General features: G+C 55.2%; 1 long non-coding RNA gene across 1 annotated transcript; it reads left to right on the forward strand.

Moving 5' to 3' along the window:
- Window positions 1-4,534: 4,534 nt before the first annotated feature.
- On the forward strand, window positions 4,535-16,558 carry LOC123804639. The gene is made up of 4 exons (XR_006783185.1): window positions 4,535-4,687; window positions 5,520-5,628; window positions 5,875-6,082; window positions 15,747-16,558. It is a non-coding gene; the product is annotated as an uncharacterized LOC123804639 (long non-coding RNA).
- The last annotated feature ends 1,515 nt before the right edge of the window (window positions 16,559-18,073 follow it).

An 18,073-nucleotide genomic window follows, 5' to 3' on the forward strand; every position in this document is an offset into this window, starting at 1 on the left:
TGGAAGGAAAAAAACCTCGACACCTTGGGGCGGATGTGGCAGAGCCATTTGATACATTTCTGGGTATCTCGTGGTTCAAGGCTAACGCAGCCCAGTTGGTCAAATATTTTGGTTATTTAAGAGTTACGTCCATGGGGGGAATATCAGTTAGAAATAAACTCAGTAACCGAACAAATGCACATCACTCCTTGATGACTGCGGAGCCACGCATCACTGCGTGGTGCTGTGCTGGCTCTTCGCTGGGGCCAGAGCTGGGATCCATCAATGCCGTCCCTCCTGCTGACGTTGATCTTTCATCGTCAATTAGTGATTCAGAATTACAAGGAGACCCCCAGGCTACCATCAGTCATTTTCACAAGTCGTTAGGGGAGAAGAAAAGACCCTGTCGCCCATGAAGGTTGTTTGCGAAAGCATCGAAAATGAATTGACTACACGAACATGAAAGAACCACTTCGGAGGGATAGTGAGCAGCCCTTAAAGGGGGGTCTGCAAGCCCAGGAATCCGCCCGCTGACTGGGGGCGGGGCGGGGGGGGTCAGGCAGCAGGGCACTCGGCCCCGGCCGGGCCTCACTGGATCCCGGCTGCCACTGCCCGCCCGCCTAGGATGGACATCTAAGTGGTCTCAGCCACTTGCAGCCGGAGCCCACGTGGGCTGGGCGGAGGTCACAGGACCACAGTCCAGGTGCTAGGACGGGGGGGTTGGGCTGGGGGCAGGGAGAGTCTGGCCTCCTGAACTCCGTTAGCAAGAACATGGGCTCTGTCTCTTGTCAGCCTTATCACGCACTGGGGGCGCCAAAAAAAGCACGACCATCGTGTAGACTGGGTGACTTTGAAACACACTCGAATGATATTGTCTGTCATCATACCTCACGGTAAAACATAAACCTAGAAAAATATAATGCAATAGGATAAAAACACATACAGATAAAGGCATGGCAAGTTGAACCCCCCCCCGGCCCCGCCGCCCAAGATACCCACATTCTAACCCTCAAACCTCCTGCACGGGCTGTGTCCAGGGCCAAGGGGACTGGGCACACGTGACTGTGTTAAGGACCTTGAGATGGGTTCCATGTGATCCTCATCACAGGAACAAGGGTCCTCATCACAGGGGCGGAGGGACCCACGTCAGGACAAGGCGCTGTGACTGAGGGGTCACAGCGGAGGAGCGCAGGCAGCCCTTAAATTACTCAGGAAACCACTGAAACTAACAACGAAGCTGATCATTAAAAGAAATACAATCTTTTTAAAGCAGTATTTTTTTCGTTCTTCGTAGTTTAAAAACAAGGTTCTGTTTCATACGCTGTTTTGAGGGAAGATGAAGTCTTCTCATTCTATAATAAAATTTTTCCCTTTCTTCCTCCTAGGCAGTCACTAAAAATCGTTTCTATCCATAAGAATTCCTAGTCACGTGATGACATCCAGGGGCTTCCCGACCCTCCCAGGGTCCCTCTTGAATAGAAACTTGTGATTCTGACTTTTTGTCGTTGTCGTTGTTTTATCCAGCACGACATCAGCGGACGCTATGAAAATCCACGAAGACTCCTCTCTGGAGGCCAGCCCCTCCCCTCCTGAGCCCACGTGCCCTGGCCACAGGTGAGGGCGCTGCATGGCCCTGGCCCACCTGCAGGTGAGTTTAGGGTAAACTTTTCAATACTTAATCTTCTCTCTTCAATGAAGTGTCCCTTGAGGGTTTAGTTCTTCAAAAGTAATTTGAAAATGAAATACAATAAACTATCATATTCTGTTACATAGAGATAAAGAAAGGTGTATCAGTGATAGATGTGCTGTATACAACGAAAACGAAATTTAGCACTTTTAAAAGGAGAACAAGTTGACAGGACGTAGTCTTTACATTAATGAGTCTGTTTTGTGTGAAAACCAACGCTGGCTTTTGCGTTACCCTTTCCCTAACGGGTGGGTGAGACGGGTGAGTTTTTGCTGCAGTCACTGAGTTTAATGATTCCATCTCCTCTTCTTTCAAAGACGGACTGGACACCTGATTCAAAGAAAAATTTGATTTTACATTTGATTGACCAAGTTACATGAAACTCATTGAGTGAGTGAGTAGCTTTAAAGAGTCAAAGTCGAGTGTCATCCTCCCAAAACTGTAAGATTTTTAAAATACCTAATCACATCATTGATAAAAGTTACAGCTTACAAAGAATACAACAGTTATTCTTACTTTTTGGAGCAAGACTCCACTCAGGTAGTGTTTTGACTTTTAGTGTATCTTGGAGGTAACAGTTTAGCTCTCATGGGATTATTAGACATTGATATGTTTTAATGCAGTGTCGATGATTACTTTCCCTGGTGGTAAAGCTAACGATTTATATTGTCATGTGATTCAAGAGACCTGAGTTTCCTAGAATTAGGAGCAACCTCTGGGCATGCTGATTCTTGCTCCCCAGAGTTGAGACTTACTCTTGTTCCAGGATCCAGTAATTGGGATCCTGGGGGTGGGGGTGGAGCAGGCAGTATACACTGCGAGCATCAGTCCACTGTGGGGGCGAGGCCCGGACCTGGGCTTTGCTGCGCACGCCCTGTGTGTCGGGTGCACCCAGAAGTAGGCTCGGGTGCAAAGGGCCTCTACTTTTCAGCATTGCCTGCCAGCATCTTGATCCTGGGCCCCCAGCCCCTGGCACTGTGAGACAATACCTTTCTGCTGGGTGAGCCCCCCATCTGTGGTGTTTTGTGACCGCAGCCCTTGCACACATATACGCTGGGGACTTGTGAGAAGTTTCTATCAGGGTCACTATCAGTCAATACACTGAGATGACACGTTAGGTTGAGAGTGTTCTGGACAAATATGGGTTAATAGTTAAACTCACGCTAAGCTCTAGGCCAGCCTGCCCCATGGAGGAGAGGAGGGGAGAGAGACAGCAGGAGGCATTCCAGACTAAGGGAAATATGGAGCATCAAACAAAATAACCGGAGTACCGTTAAGACCCAACCTAACGAAGCTGGTGCTTTCAGAAGCCAGCTCTGGAGGCGGGTGGCAGAGGGACAGCTCGGTGTGGCGGGAGAGACTAAAGCAGGAGGTGACGACAGCCTGCCTGAATGAAGGGCGTAGCAGTGGGGGCGGTGGGAGGTGACAGATACGAGGACGGTGATGGAAATAGAACTAACCGACGGGACCTGGTCACAGCATATATGTAGGGACCAGGGAGAGGCCAGTAGCACAAGTTCAGGTTTGCAGGGCTCAGTCCATGGAGCTGCCTTGGACTGTGGCAGGGAATGAGGGGAAAGATGAGGGCTGGGACTTACAGGTCCTCCCCAAACAGGTGGCGGTGGCCCTGGGCATGTGACTTTAAGGGTCCGACCCTACACGATGGACCATAACGAAGCCAGAGTGGAGTAAAATTAGAATTGGAAGTATCGTTAAAAGTGGAATAACTCTGCAGCTCTTCTTTGAACAGATCAGTTCATTGAAATCATCAGTAAAATTGTGTCCCAGCTCAGATGGTATTACTCAAAACCACCTTGAGCCAGGAAAGATAACGCTTCGCGCCCTGTAGTGCTGTTCATCTGCAAACACGAGAACCCTCCCTCCCCGAGCGGCAGGCTTCCCGCACCCGGGCAACTGCGGCCACATCCTGTCTGGGACGTCGGGGCGGCAGGGAGGGCGGCTCGGCCATCAGCCCTGAAAGCACTTGTTCACTCCTTCTTAGAGAACCCGTCCCTCGTGAGATCTTCCCTTTTTCTCGGCTGATCAGCTCGTCAGTCACTTTATCACCTGGAGTCTTTGATTTACTCAATAAAGAGACGTGGTGAGTCTGCCCGTGCCCCCTACCCTGGAAGGCACTGACCGCGTGTCTGGGGGAAACGGGGTTAGAGACGTGACTGTCATCCTCTGGTCACTTGGCGTCTGATGAGGGAACCAGTGAGAGAACAGACGGTTTCAGAGAGCGTGCTGATCGCCTTTCTAGTCCACGTTGTAAAGAACAGGCTTATCAGCTCTCTCACTTCTTAGTGGGAGGACGGTGGCCCTGTCTAAAGTGGGTTAACTGAGAAACGACAATATGGGTATCATTTAAAGATAGGGAGCTACCGCTACAAGGGCTAAAAATAGAAGAAGTCCCAAGTGATAGCCCGGGAAAGGAACCGGCGGTGGCCAGAGTCCCACACGAGGGACGACGGCCAAGGCCACAGGCTGTGCTGGCAGCCTGCTGGGAGGTGCACCGAGGAGGCCAAGGACGGTAGCAGAGCGTTGAAGAAAGGGTCACTGTGGGGATGCTGGCGTGTGAGAAAAGCTAGTGAGGGACAGGGAAGGTCAGCTGAGGGAGCTGGAGGACATCCCAGGATCCACGGGAGGAGAGAGTTCCAGAGAAACGGGAGAGGCTGACAGTGTTCAGTGCAGGCACGGGCCTCAGGAAAACAAGCGCTGTGGTGGGAGGGGGGGGGGGGTTGACTCCTTCTCTGTCTCTGGGAATGTTTTCCCACGTGCAGAGGAGCCTGAGGCCCCCCGACACAGGCCCCTACAGGGTTTAAGGGGGCTAGCAGACTCGGGTGCAGAGGAGAATGGGGAGATGCAGACTCGGAGTAAAGACAGTGGGGTCTGGAATGGGGTGAAAAGCAGGCTGCGGCTGCCGGGAAGGCTGACCACCGAGAGCTGGACGTTGCTATCTGACCCCTGCCCCGGAAGGCCTCATCCAGGCGTGCGGATGGGAAGCACGAGAGGCCTCAGACTGTGAGTCACGATGATTGGCCGTGGAATGTGGTGGGGGTGGGGTGGAGGTTTCCTTCAAAAAACGCAGATCACAGCCTCCTGCTGTCCGATCACTTTCGGTAACTCCCCACTTCCCACGCAGCACTTTCCAAACTGCTCTTGGCGATCGGGAATCAATGAATCATGTCTCTCTAAATGCTCATCCCCCCTGGTTCTCGGAGGCATCCGGGCTGGTCTTCTTGCTGTCTCCCAGCCTCTCGCTGTCTCCCAGCCTCTCTCCCACTCCCGCAGCAGCCCCTCGGCTCGCACGACCTCCTGTGCCGACCGTCCTCCCCGCTGCTTCTCCAGGCGCCCGAGCGGCCAACACTCCAGGCAAGCGCTGTCTTCTCTGTGACCGTCTCCCGTGCGATCCAGGTCCCGCAGCGATTCTGCCCGGCTGCGCAGCCGCACGCACACACAGCCTGCTGTTGCTCAGTAGTGTGCCTTCCTCAGGGCATGAGCTCCCAGAGGGAGGAACACTGTTTTTAAGTTGAGGTGTCTAAGAGCAGAGCGTGACGAGTACTGACGGACACACAGACCCGTGTCGCCAGCCGCCACGACTGTCAGGACGGCCTCTGCGGCCCAGCGTCCTGCCCAACGTGCTCAGGGGCCAGCAGGCTGGGCACAGGCGGGAGTGGGCTGTGGGCACGCCTGGGAGAAGGGCTCTGCAGCGGGGCCTGTCTAAGAGGGGTTGTCACCTGAGGTAGAGGGCAGGGACTAGTCAAACACGGAGGTCAGGGACAGCAGGGACAAGAGGACGATATTTTGTAAGTTTCAGCAGGTCAGGGGTTGTGCAATTTTGTGTGTTTTACAGGCAAGGCTCAGCGACCCACAGGCCGTGGTGGAGGCAGGGCCCTGGGGCGGGGACGCTGGAGCCACTTTGATTTCCAGCGGGAGAGCCGCGCTCTGAGAGACCCCAGGAGGTTAGAGGGTGCGGTCTGGTCCGTGGCGCTTCTGCCAGCGCTGGCAGGCGAGGTGGCTTCTAGGAGTCTCTTACTAAGAACATTGGCTCACAGCCTGCAGCTGACCTGGGTGTTTCGCTGTCCTGTTAGCAAACTGTCCCAGCTCCTGCCCAGGTGGCAGCTGCGTTTGACCGAGACCATGCGAGAAGGCTGATGGGCGGCCCCAGCAGCACACGTGCCTGACAGATGCTCTTGCCTTACGTTCAGATGGCGCTGTCCTGTGTCGGGGATCAGAGGGCTCCAGGGACCTGCTGGCCGCCTGCCTGACTGTCTCTGCGGCATGGGCTGTGCTCTGAGCAGAACACGCATGCCCTTCTCCCTGCCTGGTCTCCTCCATTCCGATGCACGTCTCCTCGAATCCCGCCCTTTCCTTCACGCTCAGCAACAAATCCGTCCTGGAGAGCAGGCCGGCAAGGTAAGGGGCCAGGGAGCCCGGCTGTGAACGCCGGCTCCACCACTCACCCCGCCCCACAGGGGGATCCTGGGCAAGTGCTTCAGGTCTCTGCTGGCAAAGTGGAGACGGCAGGAGCATCTACTCCGCGGCTGTCTGCAGAAGTGACCTCAGCTCGTACAGAGCCCTCAGAGCTGAGCCTGGGTGTGGTAGGTGCTCAGGTAAGTTAGTCAGTCCTGCCTCTGAATCTGCCGTGTCAATCCCACCCGCCCACTCCCACCTGGGTTACGGAAACCACTAGCCTCACCCCTGCTTTGGACTCCGGTGGTCCACAGAGCCGCCACAGTGGGCCTTGAAAACCATAAACCAGATCAAGTCAGTCACTGTTCAAAAGCCCCCACCAGCTTCCCAATTGCAAAAGAAGGCCCGGTTCCCGGCGGCACAGCCCACACCACCCAGGCTGGCCTGGCTTCTGTGGACGGCGCATGACCATAGGCGGCCCTCTCTGCACCGGCTGACCTTGGCGTTCCCTCCCGCTGCTTCTCAGATGCGCCAGCTCACCGGCACCTGCTGTCCCTTCCCAGTGACGCCCTGCAGCCAGCCTGGCATCAGAGCCACTCAGCGCAGGCGGCCCGGCCCTGGGTAGGGGACAGTCGGGAAAGGGCAGGGGCCAAGGTGGCCTGTCCCCGTGGGCCGCATGCCTGCCTTCGAGACGGAACGCCGACAGACGCAGCGCAGCTGGAGCTCGCTGGTGCTGCCGAGCCTCCCGCGGGTCAGACGCCTAGAAACTGGAACAGGTGCTGCTCTGCCATCCGTTGAAGTGACAGTCAATGACAGGAATCAGTTTGTATTTGGTACGACGCCTGAAAGGTCTAGCATACGGATGGCCTGAGAGGTGGAGGGATCTACATGCAGACGAAGGAGAGTAAGTTGCACAAGAGGCCCCCCTCAGAGACTATGACGATTGGAATAACATAGCTGCTTTTGCATTAAAAAGTAAACCTAATTATCCGCATCTTCTCAAACAAACTGGTGTGCTTTCCAGCTGAGACCAGACAGGGCAAGACAGTGTCTTAAAAACCCGCCTGTAAAGGGCTCACGGGAAGCTCCTTCAGGAAGATTCCAGGACGGAGGCTCCACTTCCAGGAAGTCACTGGCCATGTCTCAATCACTCGCTCTGCTGTCCCTGTTCACGGTCCGAACGGGCTTTCCAGCCCTCCACTGTGTCCCGGCCCCAGCGGAGCTGGGAAAATTCAGTTTATGCACTCACGGCCGAGCCGACTTACCAGCTTTTCGGTGAGGAATTACTTAGTGCGAATGAGGGGCGGGGCGGACAGAACGAGTTCCTCGGGAGAACTGAGGAACTGAGCAGATGGGCCAGGAGGGGATAATGGGGACAGGTGCTGCTGCTGCTGCTGCTGCTGCTGCCCCAGGGCCCATTCCTGCAGGGGGAGGAGGTGGGACAGCCAGCCACGTGCACGCCTGGGGACGTTTGTGGTGGCTGGCGCAAACCAGAGTCAGACGGGATTTCTCTTTGAAGTAGTAAGAAAACCAAAACTGACATGACCTGTATCATTACCTTGGCTTAACCGGCACTTGAACATTACACTCTGGTTATCACTTCTCGACACTCATTTCTGCTGTGTCTTAGCTACAACTTATGAGAAAACGGTAGGAGGAAATCCCAGGAAGAAGCACGTTTTCAATTTTCGGTCTTCGGCGTATTTGCCTGCAAACACAGTTGGTTGGCGCCGACACCTCTACTCATCCCGTTTGCGAGAAGCAAACGACTCGCACACGTATCCAGAAGTCGGACGTCTCTTTCCCTTCCACTCCCCCTCCACACTGCAGTTTCTGAGGGCCCCAGGCCAGGCCCCCACCCCCGGGCACTGGCCACGCACCCGCACACACACACGTGCAGGCCCACGAGGAATGGCCTTCTCTGGTGGCTGAACCGAAGGGTTAAAAATTGTAAAGGTCCTTGAAAGATGATCGCATCCACAGTGAAGCATACAGAAAGGATCTTTCAAAACATGGCCACAAGGATGAAAAGTAGGCAAAACATTCGACAAGAAAAAGACAGCTTGAACTGCAGCACACAGAAACCGCAGCTGCAGGATATTCCCGGACCGCAGAGAGAGCAGGTTCCCTCCTCTGGGTGGGTGGGAGTCCAGACGCGTGAAAGGAAACAACAGCCCAGGTTTGCGCATGTGAACCTGGACCCATCCCACTGTCCCTGCCCGGAAGATAACACGGGTCGGGTTTAACCCACTGGGAACTTATTACACGGTACGTGGCACAAGGCTCTGAGGGGCCACGAGGTGAGAGGCATTCTCTCTCAGGCATGGAAGTTCAACGTGCGAAATAATAACGCAGACACCAAGACATGGAAGGTAGTCGCCCGTCCCTTCTCCGGAGCAATGCAAAAGGACCTGGGCTACGTGGAAAAGAGGGAAAGATTAAAGGATGAGGGTGTTCGCTTTCATAAAGAGGAGCGTGTCAGTGAACTTTACAAGAATTACAGTCCGATCGGGCGCATGTTCTGCTGAAGGAAGTGGTGACCAAAGTCGGGGAACTCGTGGCAGAGGGGACGCGGTCGCAGAGCAGAAAGCTCCGTGCCATTCCCTTCAGAGACGTTCCCCGGGAGCCTCGCTCGTACGCACCACGCCGCTGCCTGGGAAACGCTCTTCCAAAAGGCAGAAGGTGTGACTTGGTGACCTGCTGTCGGGCTTGCGTTTCCTGCACGCACCATAGGCTGGCTCTGAGGTTTGCATGTAATTCCCTTTTGAAATTATTTCTAGTTTTAATCCTTTTTAGACATACAAGAAAAATAAACCAGCAACGTGAAGCGATGGCGGAACTCGTCTGGGCAAAAGCCGTTTATGAAGGAAGCAGTGGGGTGGTGCCCGTGCACGCGTGCGAACGAGGGGGCTGCGAGCTCACACGTGCGGATGGACTGAATGCTCACGCGTGTGAGTGAGGGGGCTGTGAGCTCACACGTGCAAACAAGGGGGCTGCGAGCTCACACGTGCAGATGGACTGAATGCTCACACGTGCGACTTTGGGGGCTGTGAGCTCACAGTGCCCGTGGTCAGGGGCAGCCTCCAGCTCACTGAGCACAGGTTAGGGAGCGGGCAGACCACCCCTCCTAACCGCCCTCCTCCCGTTTCGCTTGTCTAGATCCCTTGCCGCAGTGTTAGTGCAAGGAGAGTCCTTTACCAAACGCCTTATCTATGTTCTCTTAAACACAGGCTTGTCGGTGAACCTCACAGGTCACCTGCTTTTCGTGTAAGCTTTCAAAGGCAATGGCTTTCGAAACCAGGGGAGTTTCAGTCTGAGGCAGAACGGACAGATAATTATACTTAAAAAGCCGAGCGTCACCTTCCCTGGTGATGTTTACAATGCATGCAGTACCGTGTAATTAAACACGAGGTTTTTTATGAGGATCCAGTTTGATCACCTATGAAATATGATTTAATGAAACTTGTGCATCTATTTCCCCAAATCCTCAGACTGAGTGAGAAGCCAGACCAGAAAAAGAGCCCATGCTGGCGATTCCTTTTACACATTTCGGTGCTGCACGACGCAAATGGTCTGCAGCGACTGAAAGTGGGCCGGCGGTCCCCTGGGGCCGAGCACAGAGCAGGGGCAGGGGTTCCAAAGGGACCCCCAAAAACTTTTGGGATGCCACAGACCTTGATCTTAATTATGATGGTTTCACAATGGACACCTAAGTCTAAACACATCAAAACTGTATGCGTTAAACACACGCAGTTTATTTTGTGCCAATCATACCTCCGTAAAGCCTTACGGATCTCCAGTCTGGACTGCCGAGTTGCTCCAGCCCAGACGGGCTGCGGTAACAGGACCACGATGCACCGCACACATACGGGTTATTAGGGAGAAAATAAAAACAAGAAAACCACCGACGAGTGATTGGCAGGGGACGGGCCTTTCCTCTGATGCTCTCTACCTGCAGGTTGTGTCCGAGGCAGTTCATGGCTTTAAACTTGGCCAGCAAGGCTGGCAGCCGGCCTCACTGGCGCGGGGCAAACCGCGCGGGGACAGCGGCTCCACGGCCCCTCAGGGTCAAGGGCAGAGACATCTCCTGGGGCTGCGGGGGCTGAGCCTGGAGCGGAGGGAGCAGCGCGGATTGATCGGGGAAGGGGAAGGAAAAGCGGTGACTCAGGACAGGCCAGACAGGCCGGTACCTTCCCAGAGGATGAATACCTACGAGAAGGAGAAAGGTTTTTTGAAAGATAGGCGTTTGGTGTCGAGCGCACTCCCACAGTGCATTGGTCACTGCAGCCACGGTGATATTTTAAAATGACAAAATTGATCCTATTTCTGCTGAAAATTTCACAGAGGCTTCCTACTCGCCCCTGCCTTTAGGAGAGTCCTTGGCAAGGTGGGCGGGGCGTCAGGATGGGGCCCTGGCCCACCCTCCAGCCACAGCCATCTCCCTCCGCCTCCCAGGCCGCGCAGGGCCACTCGGCCGGCCTGCCTGCGGTGCCTGCCCTCGCGCAGGGAAGCCTGTGCGCCTTGCGGGGCTCCCCAGGAAGCAGGCCTGGGCCGGGTAGACGGTCAGGATGTTTATTAGGGAGTGTTCCCGGGAGCAACGCCCGTGGAAGGGAGGGGCGGAAGCGGGAATGGGGAGGGGAGAAATCAAGCCCTGGAGGCCAGCCCAGCCAACCCCCCAGGTGCTGGGAAACCGAAAGACCATCTAGCTGGCCGGACGCGTGACCATGACCGTGGTCGAGGCCCCTCTCCGCAGCTGGGGCGTGGCCCACGGGGGCGGCCGGCGCTGCCAGCCCCCCGGGACTGCACGTCCTTCCTCAGAGGGGTCTGCGTGGGTCGTCCGCAGTCCCCTCACCTCCGGCCTTGCCCAGAGCTCCCCGCTGCAGTCCCCACTCATTCCCGCCCCCCCCCCCCGGCCCTCCGTGTGGCTCTCACTCCGGCTTTTCAAATCCCCAGACAGGGGCTTCCCTAGCAGGCCGCCTGCCCCCATTTCTTCAGTCCGGTCCTTGTCACGATCCTCGTCACACTTCACTGTGCACGGCCACTCATTTCCGTTCCCATTTCCGTTTCCGTTTTCTCGTTGTACGAGAACTCCAGGAGGCCCGAGGAAACTCCCCCAGTGCCCACCTCTGACCCCCAGTGTCTGCACACAGCAGGCACTCAATAAATGCTGACTGAAGGAGTGCCAGCCCGGCTGGAGGAGCACACGGGGCAAAGGCCCTCCCAGCGCAGCTGCCGGGGCGCACGGCGGAATGGGGGCGCCACCACTCCCGGCAGGCCCCGCAGTCAGACGGTCCCGGTCCCGTCCATCCGCCCGCTCGGTCTCGCCGCAGCCATGTGACCCCGGGTGAGCTCCTCTCTCCACGCCTCAGTTTCTTTATCTGTAACAATAACAGTAGCAAGAACAGTACCCTCCTCACAGGGCTGCTGGGCGGGGGTGGCCAATGAAATAACCGACGTGAAAGGTCTATCGTGGCTCCTGGAATAGGAGTAGCAAGGCATCAGGACAAGTTAGCTACAACTGCTGTTGTTATTTGGCTTTTAGCTTTCAGCTCTTAACATAGCTTAAAAAGAGAAAATATCAGGAAAACACTTTTTATGGTGGCTAATTTTTTTAAAGATTTTATTTATTTATTTTTTAGAGAGGGAAGGGAGGGAGAAAGAGAGAGCGTGAGAGACAATCAATGTGCCATTGCTGGGGGCCTGGGGGCCATGGCCTGCAACCCAGGCATGTACCCTGACTGGGAATCGTACATGTGACACTTTGGTTCGCAGCCCGCGCTCAATCCACTGAGCTACGCCAGCCAGGTATGGTGGCTATTAAAAATGCATCAGAATAGAAATCTTAGGAAAAGGAGAGCTTTGTTGGGTTTCCCTACCTTCCCAACCTGGTTTGGGGTGGCTGGGTCCCTGTGCTGCTGTGTGTACACAAGGTGCAGAGCGGCAGTGTCCCCTCCTGACGCCGGGCCGCCTGGGGGTTACATCAGCCCCGCAACGTGGGGGCCACGTGGGGCGTGTAACTCAGCAGTACTCTCCTACGTGCAGCGTGCAAGGCACGCTGGCAGTGTGTGTGGGTGTGCGTGTGAGGAGCATGCTTTTACCTGGGTCTGAAACACCTTTTCCCACCTTGGAAGGTTTCTGCTTGAGCATGAATTGGTTCTTCGGCTCAAAACCGCCTTCCCGGCTTTAGAACCACGCGCGCACCTGGGCCGCTGCTCTAGCCCCTCCGCCCCACGCCTCCCCCTGGACTGTGAGAGCCCGGAAAGCGGGTCTTTTCTACTGTTATTCCTGCTCCTGCTACGACCGCTGCCCCGGTTTTCCCGACCTGCCCTCCCCCACCTGCCCAGCCTCCCCTCCCACTCCCACAGTCCACCCTCACTCGCACTGTCATCCACGCCCGTCGTCTCTGGGACCTGGGGCTTTCAGACGCCCAGGGAGTGTTTGCCGAGCTGACTTGAGCTGGAAGGAAAACGCCAGGTCTGTTTAGAAAGGCACGAGTGGCGAAGAGATTTAGGTAACATCTGCCATGTGCTCACAATGCACAGGAGGATTGAATAAGCTAGAAGTCCGATATTTTCTTCATAAACTGAAACATGACACTCATATCAAGAAAAGTGCCTGAAACGTCAGTGTCCTATACAACGAATTGTCACCAAATGAGCCCCGGGCCCCCGCCAGGGGAAGAACTGGGACGCGCCAGCAGCCCCTCCTGGGTCTCCTCCCGTGTCCCCTCCCGTGTCCGTCTGTGCCTTTTCCTCTGTGGGGAAAGCTTACCTGAGCCTCCAGAGGCTCAGCTCCCCTCCGGGAACACCACAGCTGTCCCCCACTGTCATCACGGGCTGCGTGGCACTGGGCTGATGGTTGGTCGTGCGCCCCAATCTTTCCACGGCACCCACTTTTCACATTCTGTCATCATCTTAAAGAAATACAGTTAGCGCCCCACTTCTGTGCCTGTGACTCTTATCCCCGGGGGCCCCGAGTCCGACTTTGCCTCCTTTCCTGGGTGTGCACGGCCCCCACAGTCTTCTCATCGCCCTGCTCACCGGGGGCTGGGCGCCCCCAGGGCCCCCCCGGCATCCATCACAGGCTTCCCCCCCCGGGTCCCGCAGGAAGTGGGGCTGTGGGGAGCACGCCAGAGAAGTCCCACAGGCGGTGCTTTACCTCATTCAGACGGGGAAGACTCCGAGAACCCGGCACATTCAGACGGGGCCACGATCTGGCAGCAAGAATGACAGTTTAGAGGAAACGACTTCCCTTTCTGGGTGCCCGGGAAGAGGAGGCAGAGAGACTGAAACCACTGTTGGCCTCAACAGCGGGGTCCCCAGTAAAAGCTGTACCCCGGACCCACGTGTCCCGGGGACAGCACCGAGGCAGAGAGCCCGTAAGGCACAACTGACTGTCGGGGTGACAGTTAGTCAGTTTAGAAGGAGGGACATTCATAATGAGAATGACAGGCCATTTATCTGGAAATGTCTCGTCGCTGTATGTGTCACTGAATTTCAGCATTTTCTTTTTTATTATTCTTAACGGTTCTTTCTGTTTCCTTTCAATGTCCTGCCTTTTGAAGAACTGGTGACTTCTGAGACGTGTGATTACCAGACCTTGCAAGGGCTTAGCGTGCTTCTCTGAAGTCTTAGTGAGACGCCTCTAACGGTCCTCGGGACTGGGACGTGCGTTTAAAGCGGTTTGGTGTAAGGGATAAAAAAGGCTGATGGGGAGACGTTAGCGCTGAGAATGCACGGTGGTGACCAGGAAGAGGTTCAGGAGTCTGACAGCGCTCACGAAATTTAACAGCGGTTCAGTCGAATGTCCACGACAGGTGATCCCTCCGTTTAGGAAATACCTCAAAGGTGCTGCTGGCACAACACCCCCCCAACACACACCCCCCGCGGGAGTAGTGATCTTTACACGGCACCTGATCACCGAGGAGTCCTCCCTCGCACAGACTGTGCGCGCTAGAGACGGACTCATCTCCCTCCACCTGCTCACGCCCGCACCTAGCGCGGCCCGCACAGCGGGTGTGGCGGGCCTCCTAGACAGTCACTCCTCGAGTCAGTCTCGCTTTATCTCTCGCATGGCTGCTTCCAAAGTCTCAGTTTCTCTCTCACACGGCTGCTTCCAAGAGCCACAGTGTTTTTACCTTAGAAGAAAAACAGCTCCTAAATCTCCCTTTCTTCACCCTTCCCAGTTCTGTGCCCAAGCCCATGCCCCTCCCCGGTCCCACGCTTCTCCGACAGGTTTGCCCCGCCCACCGACGCCCCGCCCTCAGACCCCTCTGTGCCCGGGAGCCGGGAGGAGCCTCTTCCAGGGCCAGCTCTAGGCCAAGGGCAACGCCACACCTTTCAAATACCTTTCCCCTCCACCGCTGACAGCGCCCGTGTGCGGCTGAGCTGCATTACGATAGCATTTCTACACAGGGGATTAAGGGAGATGAAGTAATGGGCTCTAGGAACTGCTAGGTGCTGGAGCTGGCATTTCAACTCGCCTCCTTCTGACACTAAGCTGTTTTCCCGAGAGCCTCACCTGCTTGCTGGTCAAGTTATCTTACTGCCTTAAAGAAAGCAGGGGAGTGGGGGGAGGGGTGTACAACTGGCTCCCACGCACAGATGTACGTTCCTGGACTCGACACAGAACAAACAGAAACCCTCCCCAGGGTAACCCCTTCCACTTTCCAAGCCTCCTCTACCTCCAGCCCCTCGGGGTGCCGTGCGCCCCCCACAGGCCTGGCCGGCAGAGCCCCCGCAGAGGCTGGGCCTGTCTGGAGCGCGCCGCCCCCCCTCTTCGCCCAACACGCTTCTCCTCAACCTCTGAGGCTGCTGTTAACATCACCCGCGCGGACACTTCCTAGACCCCCCAGGCCGCGTGGCTCGGTCCTCCTGAGCACGTCATGACGAGGACACGCCCTCCATCACGGGGCACCCGGCTCAGGGGGGCCTGCCTGTGCTCCGACTCGTACTGTGGGGTTTTCCCAGCTACAGGCTGTGTGTGTTCAAGCCGGCATCTGTCTGTCTTAGTCGGCTCTGGCTGCTCTGGCGAAAAGCTGGGCGGCTTACGCAACAGAAATCTACTGCTCACAGTCCCGGAGGCTGGGACCCCCCAGGTCAAGGTGCTGGCTGGCTCGGTCGGTCCTGGTGAGAGCCGGGTTTGCAGACGGGCGCCTTGCCTCACGTCGTGGCGACAGGAGATCAGCTCTCACGATTCTTCTCCGATTAGAGTCTCCGCCTCCAGGACCGAAGCACCCCCAAGTCCTCACCTCCAAATACCAGGAGGATTAGGCTCCAGCATAAGGATCTGGGGGGGGGGGGGGGCGTGGCGGAGGGGCGTGGCATGTAGTCATAGCAGTGTCTCTAACACATGGTTTAGGGCAGGGGTGTCCAACTCATTGTCACCGGGGGCCACATCAGCCTGGTGGTTGCCTTCCGAGGGCCGAATGTCATGTCAGGACTGTGTACATGTAGCTGCTCCTCAACAGTTAAGCAAGAGCTCGGCGCTGCCTCCAGGTAAAAACAAGGCGCCGGGCCAGATAAAACAAGGTGGAGGGCTGGATCCGGCCCACGGGCCTTGTGCGTGCCACCTGTGGTTTAGGGTTTTTACCCAGGAAGGATGGGGGGATGCCGAGCTGGGGCTGGAAAATCCAAATTTCCCTGCCTTTTTTTTCTTTAACCTCCAGAAAGCAGCTGAGAAACCAGCTTGGTGATGACAGCTCAGCTGTGTGCTTACATCATTTTCACAACGTAATGGCTTCAAAAGGCCTTTCGTAACATCGTTAAGAAGACACAATTAGCGAAGCCTGGAAACGATCACATCAAAACAGAACTGCGGCAGCAACAGCTAGCCTTTGTCGCTCCGTTACGGTGTCGTAAGAACTGCTCCGCTGGCCTGTAGGAGCGAACCCATCTACTCCTCCCACCAGCACTAAGCAGTTACTACTACTGTGAGCCCGCTTTTGAAATGGAGGACACCGAGGCACAGAGAGCTGCCTTGTGAAGACGCAGAGATCATAAATGGCAGAACAAGAATTCGAACCCGCGTCGTCTGGGTCCAGAGCCACGTTCTGGACCGCTGCAGTGGAGTAAGGGAAATGCATGGGAAGGCAGACGACAGAGAGAGGTCTTTTCAGAAAGGTTCGGTTTCCCATCGCGGCTGTAATGCGCACGGGAAAGGCGCAGACCAGAGAGACCCAGGTACAAGCAGCTGGTCGTGCTCCTTATGACTAAGCCAGGCCGTAGGACAACCTGCAGTGTTTCTACAGAGTGCGGCTGGGCAGGGCTCGTGAGACTGGGAGAGACTGTCAGTCACGTCAGCGCCGACTTCTCAGGGCCGCCTTGGGGTCACCATGGCGCGGGCTTTCGGAACAGGAAAGCACAGGCATCGTTGCAAAAGACGTGACTCTCACCCACAAAGTAATCAGAGCAGATGGCAAACGATAAAATCTTAAGCGACGTGGCTCGGACAATAAATGCGAGTACGGAATAGCAAGTGTACACATGCATTAGTCAAGTTATTGATTTTTAAAAGTAATTTTGAAAACGAAGCTGAGAATTCTTTCCCCCAAACGCTTCCAGAATCATCCCCCTAACTAATTTCATTTTATAAAATGAAATTTCTATTATATAAGATTCCATAGAAATTAAGGAGACCAAAACCCAAAAATGAAACACACAGTTCTAGATAGAATTTTGATTTAAAAAAACAACAACCCAACAAGCTTTGTTCCAGGGTTTGAATGAGATGGAAGGCCGTGAGGAAAACGGCCTCAGGAAGTCAGGACACAATATAAATCAGTCAAACTTTCCACACCTTTCTAGACGCAGGAAACCTTAAAATATCACTCCCTCTGCCTGTGCGCGCAGCCCCGGCAGCTCTGCTCTGGGGGCCTGCGAAATACTTGACAAGGTAGCGATTACACGCTTTATCAAATTAAAGTAACAGCTTACCTATTAACCTTATTGATAAATGTCACTTCCAAGAAGGAGAGCATAGATTATAAAAGACTTAGGAGTTCTTAGCAAAAATCGAATGAAAGGAGAAAACTAGAAGCAAATTAACTAAAGGGAATAAGAAGAAACAAGGAGTTTCCTGGCCATTCAGTAGCAAGAGCTTCCCATGCTCGTTGAAATGATAATTAGCTATGTAGCAGGTTTGCCAGAGGGGGCGGGGACTCCAGGGAGTCTGAGGGGGCGGGGACTCCAGGGGCAAAGGCCAGAGCGGGCTGGCGGCCTCTGGAGAGTTGCTCCTTGCATCACCGCACAGCTGGTGGGAGCTTCCCCGAGATTCTGGAAAGAGACAGGCTTCCAAGAAAGTCCTCAGGCCCGAACACCCTGACAATGCCCACTGACATTATAGCAGACAGGTTCCCTGATCTTTACTCTCCCGGCCCTCCAGATGGCTGTGCAAGCCCCTTCCCAGGAACTTCCGATTGTCAGCTGTGGACTCTGTCTGCACGAGGTGGGGGTGACTATGCGCAGTCCACACTGCTTCGGCAGGGCGCTCAAACCTCACCAGCCACCTCGGCGTAGGTAGCATGGTTAGCCAAGACCAACAAAGTGTCTCATGCACCCAGCAGGCGTTTTGAAACCACCCTTGTCTTGTGCTCACACAACGTGTTCAAACATATGGAACAGGGACTGTAGCATCTTAAAAAGAGGTTTGCACTAAAGGAAGTCTTGAAAACTTCTCATACAAAAAACACATATGAACAGAGCAGGCCCTGCAAAATGAAATATCAGCCGCTTTTAGAGAAAGTAACTCCTCTGCCGGAATCTCCTACAGCGATAACCAAATCGATAGGCCTCAGGCACAGAAGTGTGTCTTGGGTAAACTGTGCCAAATGTTCTCCTGCCCGTCCTATCACACGGGCAAAGGATTACCCGTCTGCGGCTCAAGGGTGGGGTGCTCCCCAGCCGGACACACACTCCATATCCACCCAGCACTGACCGAGAATGCCCACGGTGCCGCGTCCTTGCAGATAGCATGGTGTGGTTTGTTTGTTTTTTC

The sequence above is a fragment of the Phyllostomus hastatus genome, unplaced genomic scaffold, assembly GCF_019186645.2.
Source record: "Phyllostomus hastatus isolate PE091 unplaced genomic scaffold, TTU_PhHast_1.1 phas_scaffold_216, whole genome shotgun sequence".
Lineage (NCBI taxonomy): Eukaryota > Metazoa > Chordata > Mammalia > Chiroptera > Phyllostomidae > Phyllostomus > Phyllostomus hastatus.